The following is a 22,935-nucleotide window of genomic DNA, read 5'->3' as shown; positions in this document are numbered from 1 at the left end:
CCCAAACCACACAAGAACTTGACTATTACTCACACTGAAATCTTTCACGTAAGGACAACAGCACAGGTCTTGATCAGGGCTAAATTCATAACTAGCTCAGTGCATCCATTCTAAAGAGTCCAAAGCAGAGAAGATGATAAAAATACTGAGACATTCTTTCCATCAATCCATACATTTCACCATTCATTTACATTGTCACTTTGGCTTTTATTAACTAATGGTAATAGTTATTAATAAAATAGAATTTAAGGTTGCAAGTAATTGAAAGTAGTAACTATAACCTATCACAATCTATATCATTTTTGTTTCAAGACATAATACCTTTCATCCACGCATATATTATCCATTCCAATTTAAATTAAAATGAATTTTACATTATACATATTTTAGTAATAAACAATGCTTCACCTCCTCATCTTGTTCATTTATACATTTATTTATTCATCCTGCCCTTGATTCTTTTACAATAATATATTTTTAATTCATGAGCAGGAAGATCATGAAGATCCTTCTATATTCTGTATCCTGACATCTTTTTGTGTCGAACCTCAGAGTTCCAGGCACATGACATTCACTGTGCATGACTCATATGCCACCAGTCGCCATCACTGATCCAGGATCAGCCCTCTTTCTCTATTATCATCTAAATTTGTTTGTTGACTAATCCACTAACAAGGAAATACACATAAGTCTTCAAAAAAAGAATGAGATTCTTGAATATCCCTAACATCCATCCATATACTCATTTCCACAAAGACTAAATGTCTTTCATTAACTGAGCTCAGTGTTTCATGTACGCATTAATTAACGTAAAGTTTTTAATCTAATGTTTAAATATTGCATTCTTCACCTTCTCTTGTTGTGTTTAATACTTCCTATAATATAGCAAATAACAATGCAAACAGTCGATGCTCCTTCAAAACAAGAAGGAGCATTGACTATGACTCACATTGGTCTTCATGCTCCGAACGCATAGATGCAGCCACAGAGCTTGTAACCATGGGATCAGCTGGCAAACATCCATCCCGAGGCTCACAGAGCAGAGCAGATCACAAACAGATGAGACAGTCCTCCTTGATCTGTGTTTGTCATCTTCCCTTGAGGAAAACATTTGAGAAATCATTATTTGAAGGATATTTACTTTATTTTCTCTTAAGAAAATGAATACCTTGCAACTTTCCTTGACCCAGATGTTGACTTTTATGTATAAATATCAAATGCATCATCCTTAGTCAAAGAAGTTACAGTGGTGTAACATTTATTTCTCTTGAGACTTCAAGGCTTTAATATAATATTTTAATATATTATTATATTTAACATGTTAAATATTACATTAAATATGATATATTAATTAATATTACATTCTATTTAATATATAAAAGCTTTGATATAGTAATGATACATCTTGCCTCACCACTTATTCTATCATTGGACAATACTTCATCCCCTTCATATACGTACATGTATATATATAAATTATTTCATTTATCCAATTGTCGTAATAGAATGAAGTGAACAAACCCAAAGACCAAAAGCAAACATATTGTATATTCATAGGATCACTTGAATCAGAAGGAACGAGCCAGATTTCATTTGTGATGGGCCTCGGAGTTTCAGACACGTATTTGCTGTATCTGGCTCATATGCCACCAAGTAGTCATCATTGATCAGGGCTGATCTCTATTTTGCTGTTCATTTCTACCTTGTCTATTGATTAAGTCATTTATTCATTAATAACTTTCAAGGCTCATGATTCACAAAATCCAATAACACTCCTGATATTCCATATCAGTATGCAGAATCACTGAAACATTAGGTGTGTTTCATTAACTATCCTGTTTTATATATGTGCATCAGCAATGTAATATTTCATGTCACTCCCATATAATTAGGATAACATTGGCCATCTTTGAGTGTATTTCACACTTTTACTTTTAAATAATGCATTGAGTACTATTAAACAAACCACCCAAATCAAAGTAAGGACTTTGACCATTATTCACATTGGTCTGCAGGCTCCTTCCTAAGCAGGGTGCAAACAGAGTGTGTGACCTTGGAGGATGTTCTGATCCTCAAATCTGAGCGAGGACATCCATTCTGATGAGTACAGAGCGGAGAAGATGATAACAAATTTGAGACTGTCAGCATTGATCCTTGCTTTTCACCTGTAATTAGTTAGTCATTTATGCAATCAGTTTCTGGATTTCATACTAGTTTCATTTTCTGTAAAGAAAATTTCATTAATCATAGTAATGTCATTCTCTGTTAAGAAAATGAACAATTTCAATCTTGCTACTGGCCAAGAATTTGAACATTGTCTATAATTATACTGGCTGTATTATCATTGGCCAAAGAGGTGACAGGCATGTGCCATTTATTGCTCTTTGGACTTCATGTTTTCAATACATATGAAATGCTTCTTGCCTCACTACAGATTTTTATAATTGGAAAATTACTAACATTATTTATCTTTTTATGTATAATATATATATTATACATATAGGCTCTCACATTGAGCAACTATAAAAATATAATGAAAATAAGTAAACACAAAGATCAAAAACAAATACATTCTGTATCTCTGACATCTATACATATAGGACCATTTCAAACATACAGAATGAGCTCAGTTTCTTTTGTGATGGACCAGAGTTCCAGACACGTATTCATCATGTAAGACTCATACGCCACCAGCAGCCATCATCAATCTAGGATTGATCATCTCTTTCTTCGCTCACTCTTTCTTGTCTATTGACTGACTCGTTAACTTACTACTAAGTCCCTATGATTCAGAAAAAACCCAAGAATAACCTGGATATTCCATCTCTGTATCTAGAATCATTCTAACACTGATTTGTCTGTTTTATTAACTGCCCTCAGTTTTCATCTATGCATTACCGATATAATACTTTATATAACTTTCATATCTGTCATAGGGATAACATTGGCCATCTTTGTATTATACACTTTTTTTTTTGAGATGGAGTCTCACTCTGTTGTGCAGGCTTGAGGGCAGTGGCGCAATCTTGGCTCACTGCAACCTTCACCTCCCGGGTTCAAGTGATTCTCCTGCCTCAACCTCCCAAGTAGCTGGGATTACAGGCACCCACCACCATATCCTGCTGATTTTTGTATTTTTAGTAGAGACAGGGTTTCACCATGTTGGCCAGGCTGGTCTCAAACTCCTGACCTCAGGTGATTCACTCACCTCAGCCTCCCAAAGTGCTAGGATTACAGGCGTGAGCCACCACACCTCGCCTATTAAAAACTATTTTATAGGACTTCCTCTTTTTCTGGCTGGAACCATGGAGGGTGCAGAAGAGAAGAAGAAGAAGAAGAAGGTTCCTGCTGTGCCGGAAACCCTTAAGAAAAAGCAAAGGAATTTCGCAGAGCTGAAGATCAAGCGCCTGAGAAAGAAGTTTGCCCAAAAGATGCTTCAAAAGGCAAGGAGGAAGCTTATCTATGAAAAAGCGAAGCATTATCACAAGGAATATAGGCAGATGTACAGAACTGAAATTAGAATGGCGAGGATGGCAAGGAAAGCTGGCAGCTTCTGTGTACCGCAGAACCCAAACTGGCGTTTGTCATCAGGATCAGAGGTATCAATGGTGTGAGCCCAAAGGTCCAAAAGGTGTTGCAGCTTCTTCACCTTCGTCAAATCTTCAAAGGAAACTTTGTGAAGCTCAACAAGGCCTCAATTAACATGCTGAGGATCGTAGAGCCATATATTGCATGGGGGTACCCAAATCTGAAGTCAGTAAATGAAATAATCTACAAACGTGGTCATGGCAAAATCAAAAAGAAGCGAATTGCTTTGACAGATAACGCTCTGATTGCTCGATCTCTTGGAAAATATGGCATCATCTGCATGGAGGATCTGATTCATGGGATCTATACTGTTGGAAAACGCTTCAAAGAAGCAAATAACTTCCTGTGGCCCTTTAAATTATCTTCTCCACGAGGCGGAATGAAGAAAAAGACCACCCATTTTGTAGAAGGTGGAGATGCAGGCAACAGGGAGGATCAGAACAACAGGCTTATTAGCAGAATGAACTAAGGTGTCGCCATGATTATTTTTCTAAGCTGGTCAGTTAATAAACATTACCTGCTCTTAAAAAAATAATAATAATAACTATTTTATAATACGTGACATAGTCTTCAACAAACCACCAAGACAAGAGCTTTGACCATTACTCACATGAGTCTGCACACTCCTTCCTAAGCACAGGGCAAACAGAGGACCATGGAAGAATTCTTAAAACAGTACAAGCGTGTCCATTCTGAGGAGTACAGAGCAGAGAAGACGATAACGAATTTGAGACATTATCACCATTGATCTTTGCCTTTCACCTTTCATTTAGTTAGTCATTTAGGCAGTAATTATTTGGACTGCATTTATTTAATTTTCTCTTAAGAAGATGGACAATTTTGAACTTGCCACTAACCAAAAAACTGAACGTTGTTTATAATTATACTATCTATGTCATCATTGGCCAAAGAGGTAACAGACATGTATCATTTATCTCTCCCTGGACTTCACTGTTTTCAATACATATTAATAATATATCCTGAAATACTGGAACATTGCTTCACCCATTTTATCTTTACTTACGTATTTGTTTATTGATTCTTACATTGATCCAATTATAAAAATAGAATGAAAATATCACAAAGCAAAATATTTCTGAAATATTTCTATAGATCATTAGAAGCAGAGAGAATGGACCATGCATCTTCTCTAACAGACCTCAGAGTTTCAGACACATGTTCATTGTACGAGACTCATACGCCACCAGCAGTCGTCATCCATCCAGGATTGGTCCTCTTTTCCCCACTCAATTCCATGTTATCTATTGATTAGTTAATTAGTTCATTAATAATTTTAAAGCCCTATATTCTCAAAACCCAAGAAGAGCCTTGATACTTCTAGTCTGTATATAAAGTCATCTTACATCAATGTATCTCCTTTATTAATTATCTCCAGTTTTTCATATATCTATTAATTTACATAGTGCTTCATATCAATTTTGTCACTGGGCAACAGTTGGTCTTCTTTGATTATATTTCACTCTTTTCAATAATATGGCGAGTGAATACCCTTAAGCAAACCACCCACACAAAGACACCAACTTTGATTATTACTCACATTGGTCTCCATGCTTCTAATGCCCCGTGGCAACCATAGGGCTTGTGACCGTGGAAGCATGCTTACATCAGCTTAAGTGTATCCATTCTAGGATTACCAAGCAGAACACGTGGTGAAAAAACTTAAGACCTTATCCACATTTATCCCTCCTTTCCAAATTTCATTTACTTATTTATTAATTTTTCATTATAAACATCTATTTTTTCTCTCTGTCTCAACAACAGGAACAATATCAAACTTGCAACCAACCCAGAAAATAAAACTTGACTGATACAGAAAGCCTCAACGTTTTATATATCAAAGAAGGTAATTTACATCAATCCCAACTTCATTACTGGGGTGCATTTGGCCCTCTTTGATTATATTTCATATGCCATTATATACTGAATGCCCTTAGATAAGTCACGCAAACCGAGACATAAAATGTGATTGTTACTCACACTGGTCTCCACGCTCCTACCGCTGACAGCCTCCACCTTGAGGAATGCAAAGGAGAACCAGTGACCAAAAGGTGGAGACATTCTCTCCACTGATAATGGCTTTCCAGCTTTCATTTCTTTAGTCACACAGATATTTACTAATTGATGCTATTATTTGTCTCTTCTAAAAACAGGACAGAATGGTACTTGCCACTGATGCAGAACACCAACACTGTTACTTCTCATTGTCTATACCCATAGTCCCCAACGTGTTTAGCACCCAGGACGGGTTTTGCAGAAGACAATCTTCCTACGGACCAGGGCAGGGAGGGGTGGTTTTGGGATGAAACTGTTCTACCTTAGATCATCAGGCATTAGATTCTCATAAGAAGCATGTGACCTAGATCCCTGGCATGTACAGTTCACAACAGGTTCTGCTCCTATGAGAATCTAATGTCACTACTGATCTGACAAGAGGCGGAGCTCAGGTGGTAATGCTCACTCACCCACCGCTCACCTCCTGCTGTGTGGCCTGGTTCCTAACCCGCCTTGCACAGGTACTGGTCCACAGCCCTGAGGTTAGGGACCGCTGATCTATGACACTGTGCCAAAAAGGTGACACACTTGCCCCACCTATCTACTCATTGACCTTAGGACTTTCAAATTATATTAATAGTATTTCAGGCCTCACCTCTCATTTCCATAATTGGACAGTGCTTCACCCTCTTCATCTTCATTGAATTGTATAAATTTTGTCATTGATTGTTTTGGAACAATACAATCAAAATTCATATCCACAGAAGTCCAAGAACATCACCTTAACATGTATTTAATCGTTCTACAGGACACGTCCACCAAAAGTAATGGGCTAGATCTCTCTCTAGGTACTAATCTCAGTTTCCAGTGTCTATTTATTCATCATCTATGACTAAATATGCCACCAGCCATCACCACTGGTTTAGGATTTGACATCCTTCTCCTATATTTGTTGATTTATATTTCAATAAATTATAATAAATAAATTTACCTGAGTCACAAATCCCATAGAACATTCTTAAGTATCCGTAACAACTGTCTACAGAGTAAATTCACCCAACAACTATATCCTCCATTAATTAATCTGTGTTGTACATATCCATAACAACTGTCTGCACAGTAAATTCACTCAACAACTATATCCTTCATTAATTAATCTGTGCTGTACATATCCATAACAACTGTCTGCACAGTAAATTCACTCAACAACTATATCCTTCATTAATTAATCTGTGCTGTACATATCCATAACAACTGTCTGCACAGTAAATTCACCCAACAACTATATCCTCCATTAATTAATCTGTGTTGTACATATCCATAACAACTGCCTGCACAGTAAATTCACCCAACAACTATATCCTCCATTAATTAATCTGTGCTGTACATATCCATTAATGAACTTGTATTCATATCAATCCCATAGTACACCATAGTCAGCTTCTTTGACTTAATGCATTGTGTAAATAATACAGTAAATATTTTTGAACAAGCCACTCATACTAAGACAAGTGCTTTGACTCTGACATTGGTTTCTATGCTCCTAACACACAGAGTTCATGGCCACAGCAGAACGCTTAAATCAGCTAGGAGCTTTCATTCTGAGAAATAGAAGCAATGCAAATAATAAAAAGCTGAGATATTCTTTCCAATGATACATGCCTTCCCCATTTTATTTGTTCAGTCATTTAGGTATTGAAATCTAGAACAGAAATGCTATTTTTAATATCTGCCTGCCAATCTTAATAAAACCAGTAAAATCCAAGAATTTGTTTCTATATAAGAGCAATGTTACAGAGGACATACTTAGTCCATACTTGGTTTCATTTTTCTTCAGGTATTCATACATTTCTGTGGTTATTTGTGCACTAATCAACGTACGAAGCTGCAATCAATAGCTATGAAACACAATCAGATCATTGTCATTCCTAATATGTGTATATAGGATCAATTACATCATAGGCAGTAAACTAGTTTTCATGTTAGACCTCAAAGTTCCAGACACAGGTGTTTATTGTCCATAATTTATACGTCACCAAACTTCATCTTTGGTCCAGACTCGGGGCTCTTTTTCTTGATTCGTATCTTCATTTATTGATAGATTAATTCATCAATTCACTAATAAGTAAATACCAAAGAGTCAGAAAAATTCAAGTGCAAGATTCTTGAATATCTGATATCTGTCTATAAAATTATTTCCCATAGACACTATTTCTATTTTATTAATTTAATGCAATGTTTCACATACAGATTAACCAACATAATGTATTACATCAATTCCATTCTTAAGATATTAGCTGATTATATGCCAAAATGTATAATAATACAGTGATACCTCTTAAAAAATACTCAAACCGAGACAAGAACATTGACTCGTACTCACATTGGTCCCCATGCACCCACACAGGGGCAACCGTACACCTTGTGACTATGAGAGGATCCTTAAATCAGTGCCAGTGCATCCCTTTTAAGAAGTACAAAGCAAAGCAGCTGCTTTTAAAAACTAAGGTTCTTTGTCGAACTTTGCTTTCCATATTTTATTCCAAACCAGTCGTTTAGGTACTTATTAATTTTTTCATAACATACATGTTCGTTCTGAACAAAACAAGCAACTTTGAATGGACTGATCTCCTACTTCCCAGCATCTACATGATCACTAGTCAAAAAAAGGTAACACCCATGGGTTCCCTCCCTCCCTCCCTTCTTTTTTTTTTTTTGTTTCAGAGTTTTGCTTGTTGCCCAGGCTGGAGTGCAGTGGCACGATCTTGGCTCACACAACCTCTGCCTCCCGGGTTCAAGCAATTCTCCTGCCTCAGCCCCCCGAATAGCTGGGATTACAGGTGTGCACCACCACACCTCACTAATTTTTTGTATTTTTAATAGAGACAGGGTTTCTCCATGTTGGGAGCTAGTGTTTGATTTTATGTTGATAGTATATCTTGGATCATGACATGGTTGAAGTCCTCCTCTCCATGTTCATATTTGTCAAATTACGTATTTGTTTAATATTTTGATCATGGATCAATTTAAAATAATAATAATATATAAATCCATGAATCCAAAATAAAAGGACTAGACCCTTACATATTCTTAACATCAATCTATCACTTCAAACACTGATGGTCATTTTCAAATCACCTTAGGAAATAGATTAGATTTTGTTTTCTGCAGACCTTTCAGTTCCAGACACATATTATTCATTACCCATGACTCCTAAACCATCAATCATCATTATTGATTCAGGTTTACATGTCTTTTTCCTCATATTACCCTATTTTTGCTTATTGATTAATTCTCAATTCATCAAACGTAATAAAATAATTATCTGTGAATCACAAATTCTCAAAGAAAAGAGGTTCTTATATCCCAACCATCTATCTGTGGAATCACTTACGTCACTGAATATACCTGTCTCATTAATCATTCCCATTGTTACAAAAATTGATCAATCAACATAATGTTTCATGTCAAATCCATATTTATATTGGGCCACAGTTGGCCTTCTTTAGTTATATTTAATACTTTTAAAAAACTTGTTCAGTGAATATCCTAAACAAGCCACAAAAACCAAGGTAAGAACAGTGACTGTAACTCACTTCGGTCTCCATGCTCCAAACACTGGGGCAGCCACGGAACTTGCAAACACGTAGGTCAGCGAAGGCGCGTCCATTCTGAGAAATGCAGAGTAGTTCAGACAAAAGCAAAACTGAGAAATTCTCTCCACTGATCCTTGTAGTCTGAGGTATATAGTGATCTGGGGCAATCTATGTGACTCTTTAACTTAAGAAAAACAAACAACATCAAACTTTCCATGAGCCCAGAATACGGGCTATCATGTATGTCGTCTGTATGACTTTTAACCAGGGGTAACAGGCTGAACCACTGGTTTCCAGTGGAATTCAGTGTTCTCAGTGTATATACATGTGTGTTCTCCTGGCACCACGCCGCCTTTCCGTAACCCGTGAGGCTTCACCCTGTCTACCTTTGCATATTTATATCCACGCATTGATCCTTTTATGGATCCATTTATTATGATAGAGTAAAAACTTATTTTTAAAAAGGCCAAATAAGATCCTTATATATTCTTAAACAATCTATAGGATTATTTCTAAGAAAGGCACCAACCTAAAATCTTTCCTTCTTGGACTTTAGAGTTCCAGACATATATGCATCATACATGACTCATATGCCACCAGTGGACACCATTAATCCAGGCTTGGCTCTCACTTTCTTCATTTCTATCATTGAATAATACATCAATAATCTAATAATACTAAAATAAATACCAAGAGTCACAAAAACTAGAAGACAAGATTCTTGACTATTTCTAACACATGCCTACAAAATAATTTCCTGTAGCAATACCATTCTTTCATCAACTGACCTCAAGGCTTCATACATAATAAGTACATTTTTTACATTTGGGTCATGGTTGGCAGTCACTGACTACATTTGCACTTTCTCAATACCCTTAAGAAGAACACTGAAACTGAGACAAGAAGTTTGACTATTACATCGGTCTCCATGTTCCTGACACGGGGAGGCAATGGCTGACCTCACGACCACGGAACACCAAAATGAGCTCGTGTCTGTCCATCCTGAGGAGCACAGAGCAGATAATAAAGAACATCGAGACCCAATCGCTGTTGATTCTGCCTTTCTGCATTGCAATTATTCAGTGATTTAGGTATTTATTAATTTTTCATATTGTAGATGTCTTTTTCTCTTAACAGAAGAAACAATCTCTGACCAAGAAAATAAAACTGACTCTCCCTTGTTAGATTCTGTATACTCCTTAGTCAAAGAGGAAACACTATGATCCATTTATCTGACAAGAGGAATCAATATCTCCCAGTTTTAGTGATAATTTATGTCATCTCCTACATTCATAGCTGGACACTGAAGCTTAAATCTCTACTTTTATTTTTATCTGTTTGTATTTGTTCAATGGTTCTATCATTCACCTATTAGTAATAATAAACCTAAATCTATGACCCCAAGATAAGAAAATTATCTTTGTATGTTTCTGACATTGTCTACAGGATCATTTCCAATAGAAGCAAAACCTAGATTCTTTTCTTCTCATATTCATCATCCATGACTTATATGCCACCAGTGGTCACCACTGACCATGGTTAGGTTTCTCTTTCATCGTTCGTTTCTAAATATTTATTGAATAAATCATTTCTTCATTGATTATAAAATGAAGGCATGATTTTGAAATACCCAAGAACAAGGTATCTGAAGAACCCTTACGTTTGCCTATAGAATTATTTCCCACAGACACTGTGTCTCCTTGATTAGTCTCAATGCTGCACATTTTCATGGAGCCAGTTCACTTCTTATTATATTAATTTTTAATAATATAAGGAATATCATTAAACAACCTAAATCAAGACAATAACCACTACTCACGTTGGCCTAACATAGAGGCAACATAGCCTTGACACAGCAAAATGATCAGCTCACTGCATCCATTCCGAAGAGTGCAAAGCAGAGAAGACTATTTTTTTTTTTTTTTTGAGGCAGCGTCTCACCAGGAGCCAGGCTGGAGTGCAGTGGCGCGACCTTGGCTCACTGCAACCTCCGCCTCCAGGGTTCAAGCAATTCTCCTGCCTCAGCCTCCCAATTAGCTGGGACTACAGGTGCGCGCCACCACACCCAGCTAGTTTTTTTGTATTTTTAGTAGAGACGGGGTTTCACCACATTGGCCAGGATGGTCTCGATCTCTTGACCTCGTGATCCGCCCACCTCGGCCTCCCAAAGTGCTGGGATTACAGGCATGAGCCACCGCGCCTGGCCAAGAAGACGATTTTTAAAAATGAACATTATTTCCATTAATCTATATTTTTCACCATTCATTTATACGGTCATCTGAGTATTTATTAATTTTTCTCTTAATACAACAAATGTGAAATTTGCAACTAACTCAGAGCACTAACCATTATTTACTGCTGTCCACATGATCCTTATTCAAAGATGTATTATATTTGGTCCATTAATTATCCATCCATTTCAATTATATTAGTATTATTTTTCTTTACTATACATTTCAACAATAAACAACACTTCACCCTCATCTATATTCATTTATACATATGTCTACTTATTCTTCATTGCTATTTTAATAATATAGTATTTTTAAAATGCATAAACATAAAGAAAAAGAACAGGTTCTTGTATTCCCCTGTCATCTGTCTACAGGAGTCTTTCAGAGAGAGGGAATAGGCTGGATACTGCTTGTGATGACCTTAGAGTTCCAGAAACGTATTCATCGTACGGCTCATACACCACCAGTGGTCATCATCGATCCTGCCAGAATTCGCCCTCTTTTTCTCCATTAATTCCTAAGTTGTTTCCTAATGATTTATTAATTCGCTAACAATACTAACATAAATACCTCTGGACCACCGAGTTTCAAGGACAAGATCCTTAAGTATCCCTAATATCTGTCTATATAATCATTTGCCGCAATTAGTATATTAATACTTCCTTTATTCATCATAATCATTGTTTAAAATATCTATTAATCTGCACAATATTTCATGTCAAGTCCATACACATCCCTGGGACGTGGCTGGCCTTTGATTATATTAATATATAATACTTTTCAATATTACACTGAATATCCTAAACAAATAAACAAAAGCAAAAAATAATTTTACTGTTACTCACATTGCCCATGTGCACCTCTACAGAGGAGCAGACATGCGGCTCCAGACCAAGGCCAGGTGTTCTGCCAGCTCGAGAGTGTCCATCCTGGGAAGCACAAAGCAGAGAAGATAACAGGATTAAGATATTTTTCACGGATGCATTCATTAGACCCTTCTCTTAGTCATTCAGGTATCTGTTAATTGTGGTAATACTTACCAATTTTCTTTTTAAAAAAAGAACAATATCACACTTGTTCTAATGCAAAATAAGAAACCCGACTGTACTGCCAATGCCATCCTCAGTCAAAGAAGACACTTAAATTACTTGTTTTTTTAATGGTATTCATATTTTCGATACGTTGTAATGATTTCTGCTGTCTCACCATTTACACTGAGAGGACATGCTTCACATTCCTCATCTTTACTTTTTTATATGTGTACACTGATCATCATGTCAATGGATTTATTTTAAAGAAGAATCAAAATTCCCAAAAGGAACCCAAGAAGAAGGGCCTTTTGTATTTCCAAAATCTGTCCATAGGATCACTTCAAAAGCAGTAGACTATATTTCCTCCTCCACGGAAGCTCAGAGTTCTAGACACACATTATTCAGCATTCTTGACTTCTATGCCACCAGTTTTCATCTTGGTTCAGGCTTAATCCTCATCTACATGTATTTATGCATTATTTCATTAATATTAATTTTATAATACATGTAAATATAATATCCAAAGAGTAAGAGCATTGAATATTCTAGAACTTTCTATATAGTCTGTCAGTTTGATACCTCTTTCATGAATTATCCTCAATGTGTCATAAATGAGTTAGTAAATACCATGTTTCAACTAACCTCCTATTTATCATTGGCTGAGGTTGGCCTTTTGGATGATTTCTCACACTTTATGATATTATAAATACCCTTTTAAAAGTCTCTTAAAGAAAGACATGAACTTTAACTATTATTCACACTGATGTCTAAGCTCCTAACCAACAGTGGCAACCACAAACCTCTTGACCATGAATGCTTAGGTCAGCTCCAGTGCATCCATTTGCTGAACACAAAGAGGCAATTAAAAAAAATTCAAACCTTATCTCCATTGATCCTTTCCACATTTCTATGATTCAGTTATTTTTATATTTATTAATTTTTCAGAATGGAAATGTTTTTTCTCATAACAAAAGGAACAATCTCAAATGAGACTGAACCAGAAAATGAAACTGACTCTTACTTACTAGAGTCTATATGAACCTTAGCCAAAGAGGTGATACTCATGATCTATTTCTTTAAGGGGCATCAGTGTTTAAAATTTTTAGTGATAATATTTCTTACAGCATCACATGTATTCATAATTGAATAATGATTCACCCTCTATCCTTGATCTATCAATGATAAATCTAAATCTATTAATCCAAAGTAAGAATATGATATTTGCACATTTCTGATATCTATCTAATTATGTTTTGTGTTGGACCTCAGAGTTTCAGACACGTAGTATTCATTGTCCATGACTCAAACGCCACCAGTGGTCATCATTGGTCCGTGTTTGGGTCCCTTTTTCTCTTCCTTTCTACATTTGTTTGAATAAATCATTAATTCATTAATAGTAACTAAATAAGCATATGATTTACAAAGCCGAAGACAAGATCCTTGAAAATTCCTAACACTGGTCTACGGATTCATTTCCCACATAGAGTATATGTCTTTCATTAATTGACTTCAATGTACATTAACAGTTAATCAAAATAATATTTTGTATCATATTTATAACTGGGTCATAGTTAGCTATTTAAATATGTTTTAACACTTTTTAACAGTATCACTAATACCCTGAAACAAAAGGCCCAGAGAAAAATAAGAAGATTTGACTGTTACTTACAGTGGTCTCTTTCATATGGAGGACACTTAATCATGATTAAGGAAGAATGCTTAAGTCAGCTCAGTGCATCCATTCTGAAGAGTGCGAGGCAGAGATGGTAAAAATATTAAGACGTTCTCTCCATTGGTCCATACTTTCCACTGTTCATTTGCATAGCTATTTAGATATTTATTAATTTATGGCGATATTTATTAATCTTTCTCTTAATACAACAAATATTAAACTTGCAACTGATTTAGAGCAATAACTATTACTTATCACTGTCTATATGGTCTCTTTGGTGAAAGATGTAATACGCTGATCTACTTATCCGTTTCAGTTTATATTAGTATTATTTGTTCTTACACATTTTAACATCGAACAGTAATTTATGTGTCATCTTTATTTATTTATACGTGTTTATTGACTCTGCCATTGCTACTTTAATTAAAATATTTTTAAAAATTAATAAACATAAAGACAAGAATAGGCCATAATGTTCTCCTGACATCTGTCTATAGGATCATCTAAACAGAGGGGATGGACTAGATTCCTTTTGGTTTGGACCTCAGAGTTTCAGACATGTATCAGTCATCATGTGAGACACACATTGGTCCAGGAAGGACCACTTTCTCCTCATTCATTTCTATATTACGTACTGATTAACTCATTAATTCACCTAGAATATTGGTTCAGACCTAGGACTCTTTTTCTTCATTCTCATATACATGCGGTTACTGATCAATTTATTAATATACTAAAATAATACAATAAATATCTATGAATCAAAAACTCAAGAACAAGATCTTCAAGTATCCCTAACAACTGTATGGACTCACTCACTGCACTGAATATATAGCTCTTTCATTGATCATCCTTGTTGTTGTAAATTAATCAACATAATGTTTCATATCAATTCCACATTGGTCATTAGGCCACGGATAACTCTTTTTGAATATATTTAGCTTTTAAAAAATATTACAGTGAACAAACCACTAAACAAACCACCCAAACCAAGACAAGAACTCTGACTACTCACAGAGGACTGAGGCTCATACACAGGCTCATACACATAGAGGCAACCACGGAGCTCGTGAACATGGCAGGATGCTTAAGCACGTTCTGGTGCGCCCACTCTGAGAAGCTCAAAACAGAGCAGATGATAAGAAGACTAAGATGTTATCAACGTTGTTGAGTACATCCAAAGCTCAGTAAGTCAATTGTGTAGGTATATATTCATTTAATTTGGGATAATACTTATGAATTTTTCTCTGAAGAAAATTAAGAATATCAAATTGCCATTGATCCATGATACCAGCTTTATCCATTCATCATAACAGGTGGATGGATGAAGAAAATACGGTACATATACACAATGGAGTACTATTCAGCCGTAGAAAAGAATAAGATCCTATCATTTGCAATTTCATGGATGGAACTGGAGATCATTCTGTTAAGTAAATGAGCCAGGCACAGAAAGACAAACATCTCACTTATTTGTAGGATATAAAATCAAAACAATTGGACTGCATGGACATAGACGGTAGAAGGTTGGTTATGAGAATCTGGGAAGGGTAGTGAGGGGCTAGGCAGGAGGTGGGCATGGATCAGGGGTGCAAAAAAATATAGTTAGAACGAATAAGACCTAGCATTTGATAGCAACAGGATGACTACTGTGAATAATAACTTAATTGTATATTTGAAAATAACCGAGTGTAACTGGATTGTTCAGAACACAAAGGATAAATTCTTAACGGGATGGAGATCCCATTCTCCACAATGTGCTCACTTGCCATTGCGTGCCTGTGTCAAACCATCTCATGTACCCCACAAATATATATGCCCACTATGTACCTGTGAACATTCAAAATAAAAAAATAATTTAAAAGGAGTAGGCATGCTTCACACTCTCCATCTTTACTTCCTTGTTTGTCTACAATGATCGTTACATTGATCAATTTATATAATAAAATGCAACTTCATAAACACAAACCAAGAAAACAGTTGTTTTACTTCCTAGACTATGTAGATAAGATCACTTCAAACAGAAGCAATAGACTCTATTTCATTTCATTTCGGACCTCAGCATTCCAGACACATAGTCTCACTGCAATTGATTCACACGCTACCAGTCATCATCCTTTGACCTAGCTTGGGTCTTCTTTTTCTTTTTTCTCATCTACTTTTGTTAATTATGAGTTTATAATTCTCATATAATAATAAAATAAATATGTATTAGTGATTAAAACTCAAAAAAAAAAACCCACCCCTGTAATCCCAGCACTTTAGGAGACTGAGGCGGGCGGATCACCTGAGGTCAGGAGTTGAAGACCAGCCTGGCCAACATGGTGAAACCCCATCTCTACTAAAAAATACAAAAATTAGCAGGGCATGGTGGTGGGCACCTGTAATCTCAGCTACTCGGGAGGCTGAAGCAGGAGAATTGCTTGAACCTGGGAGGCGGAGGTTGCAGTGAACCGAGATTGTGCAACTGCACTCTAGCCTGGGCAACAAGAGCAAAACTCCATCTCAAAGAAAAAAAAACCTCAAAAGATGATCCTTCACATTATTCTAGAGATTCATATGCCTCAATGACTACACTTCTTTCATTAATTATTCTCATTGCTGCAAATATTGATTAATCAAAATAACATTTCATGTCAACTTCATATTTATCACTGGGGAATGGTTGGCCTTCTTTGTTTATTTGTTTGTTTTGAGGCAGAGTTTCACTCTTGTTGCCCAGGCTGGAGCACAATGGCTCGATCTTGGCTCACTGCAAGCTCCGCCTCCCAGGTTCAAGTGATTCTCCTGCCTCAGCCTCCCCAGTATCTGGGATTACAGGCATGTGCCACCATGCCCAGCCAATTTTTTGTATTTTCAGTAGAGGTGGGGTTTCACCATGTTACCATGTTGGGCAGGCTGGTCTCGAACTCCTGAGCTCAGGTGACCCATCCACCTCAGCCTCCCAAGGTGCTGGGATTACAGGCATGAGCCACTGCGCCTGGCCAGTCTTTCTTCTTATATTTAATACTTCTCTTAATATCACAGCAGATACTCTAAACAAACTACTCAAACCAAGATGACAACAACGGACCGTTACTCACATGGGTCTGCATGCTCCTATACAAGGAGTCAACCACAGAGATCACTGACCAAGGCTTAAATCAGCCTGGGTATGTCCATTCTAAGAAGTAGAAAACAGAGCAGATGGGAACATGATTGAAATATTCTCTCCATGTATCCTTGCATCTAGAATTCATTATTCAGTCTTTTAGGCTTATCCAGAATCAGCTTTCTAAATATCTCACATGCTCTTAAAAACAAACAACATCGAACTTCCACTAACACAAAACAAGAATATTGACCATTGCTGATGTTATCCAAAGAGGCAACACGTTGGAGCCATGTATTATGTAACTGACTTAGTGTTTTCCGTCCTATTAGTTCCTCTTGTCTCACTCATTTCTTCATAGCTGAACAATACTTCGCTCTCTTCACCTTCACTTATTATAATTGTACATTAATTCTTTTTCATTAAAAAGGCTAATTGTATATATTTGAGGTGAATAACACAATCTGTTTATTGGACATGGATACTTTTATTGACCTATTTATTATAATTAGAGTCCAAATTTGTGGATTCTAATTATAATGATTCTAATTCTAATTATCCATGGATTTGGATTCTAATTATAATAGATGCCAAGCAAGATCCTTTTAAAATCTTAAATCTGCCTATAAGGTCATTTTCACCAGAGCCAATAAACTGATTTTCTTTTTATGCTGGACCTCAGAGTTCCAGACACGTATTCATCATACACGACTCATACGCCACCAGCAGTCATCATCGATCCAGGCTTGGGCCTTGTTTTAGTTTCTTTGCTTGTCTGGGTTTTTTTTCACTCTCCTCTACCTTTGTTTACTAATTAATTCATCAATTATCTGATAATAAAATAAATCACCATGAAGCACCTAAACCTAGAACATGAGTGAGCCTGAAATAGTGCTACATCTCTATATAGAATCACTTTATCTCTTTAATTAATCATCCTCAAAGATGATTAATCAATATAATGTTTCATATGAATTCCATATTTATCACTGGGCTATGGTTGGCTTTCTCTGATGATATTTCAAACTTTTCAAATAAAGAGTATATGTCCACAAAAACTCACACTGGTTTTCATGTGCCAAACATACAGAGGCAACTAAATATCTGTGACTACCAAGGAATCCTTAGAGCAGCTCCAGTGCCGTCCTAAGGAGTACAAAGCAGAGCACTGATTAAAAGAAAATGAGGGCTTTATCTTAATTGAATCCTGATCCCTACATTTAATTTACTCATTCACTTAGGTGTTTATTAACTTTTTGTAGTTCATGTGTTTTCCAGACAAAACATACGACCTTCACTTGGTTTGAACCAGAGTAATAAAGTTGACTATTATTTATCAGTGTCTATATGATAATTAAAGGTAACACTTTGATCCACTTATTTCTTAATGGGAATAATTTTTTCAACATTTATTAATAATATTTCTCGCCTGACCACATATATTGATAATTGAACACAGCTTCACCATCTATAGTATAATAAATCATACTTATTGATTCATATATTAATTTAATGCTTCCATGATTGATTTACTTATAAGAATACTATCAAATACATATTAGGAATTTTCCATCAGAGTAATTATAGTAATTAAACTAAATTTTTTAGTGTTGGACCTCAGAGGTCCAGACACAAAACATTATTCATCCTCACTGACTGTGCATACCCCGACAGTCATTATCTAGGCTTGGGCCTCTTTTATCTCATTCATCTCTGCATTTCTTTACCAGTTAACTTATCAGTAAACTAATAATATTAAAGTAAATATCTACATATCTAAAACACTTATAAACAAAATCCCAAAACCCTTGAGAACAAGATGCTTAAGTGCCCCTGCTTTTTTTATTATTAATCATCCACAGTGATATCAATTAATCAACAGTTTTCATGTCCACCACGTACCTACCATTGGGTCACGGGTGGCTTTCTTTGGTTATTTTAAAATGTTATAGTGAATCTTTAAAAACCTACGCTAAACAAATACAAAACTATGACAAGAAGATTGACTGTTACCTCCGTTAGTGTCCAGGCTCCTACCCGGAGGCAACCACAGAGAGCGGTCACAGCAGAGGGCGTGGGTCTGCCCGTTCTGAGAAGTACAAAGCAGGGCAGATAAAGAAAATCAAAATGGAGACACAGTTTTCCTTGATCTACGCATGTCACCTTTCATTTAGCCAGTCACTTAGGTATTTATAATTTTGAGTTAACATTTATTAGTTATTTTTAGAAAAATAGCAACATTGATCTTGCCACTGACACAAATCAAGACACTGCTCTGTATACTGACCGTTATTTCATAATAGACCCCATTGTTTTCAATATATATGAATGGTTCTTTTATCTATTCATACAACTTTTGTAACTGCATAGTACTTCACTTATTCATATTTATTTATGTTGGTTTATAATAATAATATCAAAATCTATGAACACCAGGCCAAGACCATGATTTTTTTTGGCCCTAACATCTGTCCACAGCATCACTCCCAATAATGGCAATGAGCTGGGCTTCTTACTGCCAGACCTCAGACTTCCAGACACGTATTATTCATCATCCATGACTCATACGCCACCAGTCGTCATCATTGGTCCGGGTTTGGGACTCTCTTCATTCTTACCTGCTTTTGTTACGGACCAATTCATTAATTCCCTGACAATAATAAAACAAATACTCTTGAATCACAAACTCAAGGCCAAGAGGCTTAAATATCCTACATCTCTCTTACTAACTAATTTGCCACATCTATATGGTTTCACTAATCATTCTCAAGGTTTCATATACGGCTTAGTCAATATAAGAGTGCAGTGCATAATAGTTCAATGTATATCATCTTGCCACAGATGACTTTCAGTGATGACATTTCACACTTTTTAAATATGGAGTGAATATCCTTAAAAGTAGCATATTCAAACAAGATGAGACTTTAACCATTATTACTCATATTGGTTTCAGTGGGCCAAACACACAGGGCACACGTAATCATTTCAAATGCACCCATTCCGAGCAGTACAAAGCAAAAAAGGTGATTTTTAATATAGAGACATTATCTGCATTGATCTCACTTTCCACATTTTATTTATTTACTCGATCATTTAGGTATTTATTAATATGCATAATTGGGTAATATTTCACTTCTGTTGATTTACTTGTACTTGTTATAGTAATAGTAATTATTATTTGTACTGACTACATAATTATTAGTCAAAGAAGTTAGTTTTAAACCATGTCTTCCTTAATCTATTATCTTCTAATATATATTAATAGGTTTTATTGCCTCATAACATATTTTAATAATTGGATGATGCTTCACCTAGCTATATTTATTTTTATTTGCTTATTGATTATTTTTGTAATTTTAATATACCCAGTTACGACAATAGAATCAAAATCTGTGAACACGAAGATCAGGAATATGATCCTTACATATACGTACCATCTGTCTACAGAATCATGTCCAATAGAACCAGTTGACTAGATTATCCCTGTGTGGGACCACTGAGTTTCAAACACATAATATAATAATTAAATAATGTTACAAAAACTTAAGAACAAGAAATACTTTACAGCTATCTACAGGATCATCTGTCACAGTGATTTCATCATTAATCGTTTTTAATTTTGTAAATATTAGATAATCAACATGTTCCATGGCAATGCCATAGTTATCACTGGACCATGGTTAACCTTTTGGATTATCTGTAATGCTTTTAGTAAAACAGTGAATACCCTTTAAAAACCCCAGAACCAAGGCAAGAACTTTGACTATACTCACATTGGCCTCCAAGCTTCTAACACACAGAGGCAACCAGAAACCTGGTGACCACGCAACACTGCGTTCTGAGAGCACAAAGCAAAAAAGATGAAAAGGTTGAAATGGGCTTTCCATACACTTCTCCTTTCATTTTATTGTACGTATGCGTGAAACTGTATTTTTTCTTGAGAAAACAAACAACAGTGAACATGGCCCTGACCAAATGACCTGCCATGAGCTCTGATTTTTACTGAATATGCCATCCTCCAGCCAGGGAGTAATACCTTTGAGTCATTTATTTCTTAATAGAAAGAAGATCACAGTGTTTTTAATATATATGAATAGTATTTCTTGTTTCACTATATATTTCCATAATTGGACAATGCCTCACTCTTTTTATCTTTATGCAGTTACATATTTGTTTGTTGATTCATTGAGCCAATTATAAAAATAGAGGGAAAATGCATGAACACAAAGACCAAAAACAACATCTTTGAATGTTCCTAAAGTCTATCCTTTGGATCAGAAGGTAAAGACTAGAGTTTTTATCATATTGGACCTCAGACTTCCAGACCTGTATTCATCGTCCATGACTCATACGCCACCAGTCATCATCATTGGTCCAAGATTGACTCTATCTGTCTTCATTCATGTGTACATCGTTTATTGATCAATCAATTCATTAATAGTGCTGTAATAATAAAATACATAGCTATGAACAGGGAAATCTTAAGAATAAATTTATACTTAAGTAGTGAATAATAAAAATGCTTGACTTTATTTGATGATATTTTAGACTTTTTAAGAATACAGAGAATACCCTTAAAACAAAACAAGAATTTTGACTACTACTCACAAGAGTCTTCCTGTGACAAACAGAGGTAGAGTTCATGGTCACGGCACAGTGCTTAAATCAGATGGGGCTGTTCATTCTGAGGAGTACAAAGCACACCAGTCAATAATACTGACTATTTCTTATACGCAGTGTCTTAAGACGCTTAAACAAAGAAGTAACATGCTTGATCCGCATATTTCTTGAGACTTTAGTGTTTTCCATTTCTATTAGTAGTGTTTCTTGCCTAATCACATTTATTCATAGTTGAACAATGCTTCAATCTTCCTTTCTACTTGTTTATATAATAAAATCAAAATTTACTAACAAAATCCTTGATATTAGACTTAAGAACTTAACACAATTACTAACAGCAGCATGTGTCCTCCATACTCACATAGGTAGCCATCAAAACCGTCATCAGAGGAAAACGATTGGATCAGCCATCATGCCTCCATTCTGGGAAGTACAAAACAAATGTTAGAAAAAATAAAACCACTGTGATTTTGCTTTCTGTTTATGGGTGTCATGTGTCACTGGATTAATTGAAATTTTTGATAGGTAACAGAGTTTTACCACTTGCTTATGACTGGCCTATGACCAGCTCAAAGTTAAGTTTTAATAGCCTAATAGTACGATAAACCTCATTCCTAAATACAAGAAAAAGAGCTATGTCTCTAATGAATAGTTGTCCTATGGCCCTCTGGCATAGATAATAAATTAAGTTTACTTTTAAATGACCATACATGCTTCATATTAATCCCATACTCTTAACTGGTCAAGGCTTCATCATCTTTCAGTGACCTTGTCCATATTTTCAGGATGTGACAATAAACAACTATGAACCTAGCATTTTACTCCACACTGACAGCGTCCTCCATCTTGGAATGTGATAAGCTGTCTTTATAGAGGAAGCTTAAAATCAACTTCGACTCAAATAAAATTGAATAATTAATTTTTACATTAATTAACTGAATAACTATTAAAAATGAAAAAGATAGTCCTACTTTTTTCTCCTTCACTGACCATAGATGTGCTGAATCATTCACACACAAACGTCATTCATTTAACTGTATACATAGCCATTTATTCCTTTCCAGTTAGAGTTAACTCTCATGATAACCAC

General features: G+C 35.7%; 2 long non-coding RNA genes, 13 other non-coding genes and 5 pseudogenes across 24 annotated transcripts in view; 1 reads left to right on the top strand and 19 right to left on the bottom strand.

Annotated features, from left to right (window-relative positions):
- Positions 1 to 35: 35 nt before the first annotated feature.
- LOC135274283 (uncharacterized) lies at positions 36 to 16,453 on the bottom strand. 5 transcript variants are annotated; one of them, XR_010342127.1, is made up of 10 exons: positions 15,150 to 16,453; positions 14,132 to 14,205; positions 12,277 to 12,360; positions 11,017 to 11,397; positions 9,198 to 9,272; positions 7,638 to 7,719; positions 5,147 to 5,622; positions 4,199 to 4,280; positions 950 to 1,097; positions 36 to 110 (listed from the first exon to the last, which is right to left on the bottom strand). It is a non-coding gene; the product is annotated as an uncharacterized LOC135274283 (long non-coding RNA). The 5 variants fall into 5 exon arrangements; XR_010342129.1 differs by having other exon boundaries at positions 4,199 to 5,233; positions 5,587 to 5,622; XR_010342125.1 differs by having other exon boundaries at positions 4,199 to 5,622.
- LOC135274409 (small nucleolar RNA SNORD113/SNORD114 family) lies at positions 542 to 616 on the bottom strand. Its single transcript, XR_010342247.1, has one exon. It is a non-coding gene; the product is annotated as a small nucleolar RNA SNORD113/SNORD114 family (small nucleolar RNA).
- Positions 1,599 to 1,671, bottom strand: LOC135274443 (small nucleolar RNA SNORD113/SNORD114 family). Its single transcript, XR_010342270.1, has one exon. It is a non-coding gene; the product is annotated as a small nucleolar RNA SNORD113/SNORD114 family (small nucleolar RNA).
- On the bottom strand, positions 2,642 to 2,711 carry LOC135274415 (small nucleolar RNA SNORD113/SNORD114 family; annotated as a pseudogene).
- On the top strand, positions 3,302 to 4,057 carry LOC105730185 (large ribosomal subunit protein uL30-like; annotated as a pseudogene).
- Positions 4,742 to 4,813, bottom strand: LOC135274421 (small nucleolar RNA SNORD113/SNORD114 family). Its single transcript, XR_010342253.1, has one exon. It is a non-coding gene; the product is annotated as a small nucleolar RNA SNORD113/SNORD114 family (small nucleolar RNA).
- LOC135274438 (small nucleolar RNA SNORD113/SNORD114 family) lies at positions 6,452 to 6,526 on the bottom strand. The gene has a single exon (XR_010342267.1). It is a non-coding gene; the product is annotated as a small nucleolar RNA SNORD113/SNORD114 family (small nucleolar RNA).
- On the bottom strand, positions 7,584 to 7,657 carry LOC135274429 (small nucleolar RNA SNORD113/SNORD114 family). The gene has a single exon (XR_010342259.1). It is a non-coding gene; the product is annotated as a small nucleolar RNA SNORD113/SNORD114 family (small nucleolar RNA).
- LOC135274439 (small nucleolar RNA SNORD113/SNORD114 family) lies at positions 8,769 to 8,843 on the bottom strand. Its single transcript, XR_010342268.1, has one exon. It is a non-coding gene; the product is annotated as a small nucleolar RNA SNORD113/SNORD114 family (small nucleolar RNA).
- LOC135274411 (small nucleolar RNA SNORD113/SNORD114 family) lies at positions 9,743 to 9,814 on the bottom strand. The gene has a single exon (XR_010342249.1). It is a non-coding gene; the product is annotated as a small nucleolar RNA SNORD113/SNORD114 family (small nucleolar RNA).
- Positions 10,668 to 10,734, bottom strand: LOC135274449 (small nucleolar RNA SNORD113/SNORD114 family; annotated as a pseudogene).
- LOC135274423 (small nucleolar RNA SNORD113/SNORD114 family) lies at positions 11,846 to 11,915 on the bottom strand (annotated as a pseudogene).
- On the bottom strand, positions 12,834 to 12,907 carry LOC135274430 (small nucleolar RNA SNORD113/SNORD114 family). Its single transcript, XR_010342260.1, has one exon. It is a non-coding gene; the product is annotated as a small nucleolar RNA SNORD113/SNORD114 family (small nucleolar RNA).
- LOC135274396 (small nucleolar RNA SNORD113/SNORD114 family) lies at positions 13,721 to 13,795 on the bottom strand. Its single transcript, XR_010342235.1, has one exon. It is a non-coding gene; the product is annotated as a small nucleolar RNA SNORD113/SNORD114 family (small nucleolar RNA).
- LOC135274445 (small nucleolar RNA SNORD113/SNORD114 family) lies at positions 14,672 to 14,728 on the bottom strand (annotated as a pseudogene).
- LOC135274447 (small nucleolar RNA SNORD113/SNORD114 family) lies at positions 16,186 to 16,260 on the bottom strand. The gene has a single exon (XR_010342272.1). It is a non-coding gene; the product is annotated as a small nucleolar RNA SNORD113/SNORD114 family (small nucleolar RNA).
- A 553-nt stretch (positions 16,454 to 17,006) lies between the features above and the next one.
- Positions 17,007 to 22,935, bottom strand: part of LOC105730187 (uncharacterized) — a 41,953-nt gene continuing 36,024 nt past the window's right edge. For 3 of the 6 annotated variants that reach the window (XR_001110414.3, XR_001110418.3, XR_001110420.3), the window contains 5 exons: positions 22,207 to 22,268; positions 21,834 to 21,909; positions 20,999 to 21,063; positions 19,239 to 20,721; positions 17,007 to 17,297 (listed from right to left, as the gene is read on the bottom strand). This is a non-coding gene — a long non-coding RNA (uncharacterized LOC105730187). Of the gene's footprint in view, positions 17,298 to 19,238; positions 20,722 to 20,998; positions 21,064 to 21,551; positions 21,669 to 21,833; positions 21,910 to 22,206; positions 22,269 to 22,935 lie in introns of all 6 variants that reach the window. The other 3 variants (XR_010342130.1, XR_010342131.1, XR_010342132.1) reach the window with 3 other exon arrangements.
- On the bottom strand, positions 17,897 to 17,968 carry LOC135274398 (small nucleolar RNA SNORD113/SNORD114 family). Its single transcript, XR_010342237.1, has one exon. It is a non-coding gene; the product is annotated as a small nucleolar RNA SNORD113/SNORD114 family (small nucleolar RNA).
- On the bottom strand, positions 19,744 to 19,818 carry LOC135274399 (small nucleolar RNA SNORD113/SNORD114 family). Its single transcript, XR_010342238.1, has one exon. It is a non-coding gene; the product is annotated as a small nucleolar RNA SNORD113/SNORD114 family (small nucleolar RNA).
- On the bottom strand, positions 21,531 to 21,602 carry LOC135274397 (small nucleolar RNA SNORD113/SNORD114 family). The gene has a single exon (XR_010342236.1). It is a non-coding gene; the product is annotated as a small nucleolar RNA SNORD113/SNORD114 family (small nucleolar RNA).

The sequence above is a fragment of the Aotus nancymaae genome, unplaced genomic scaffold (assembly GCF_030222135.1).
Source record: "Aotus nancymaae isolate 86718 unplaced genomic scaffold, 86718_ANA_hifiasm-v0.15.2.pri h1tg000011l, whole genome shotgun sequence".
NCBI classification, from domain to species: domain Eukaryota; kingdom Metazoa; phylum Chordata; class Mammalia; order Primates; family Aotidae; genus Aotus; species Aotus nancymaae.
Note: the sequence above shows the minus strand (reverse complement) of the source record. Positions and strands in the feature narration are given on the sequence as shown.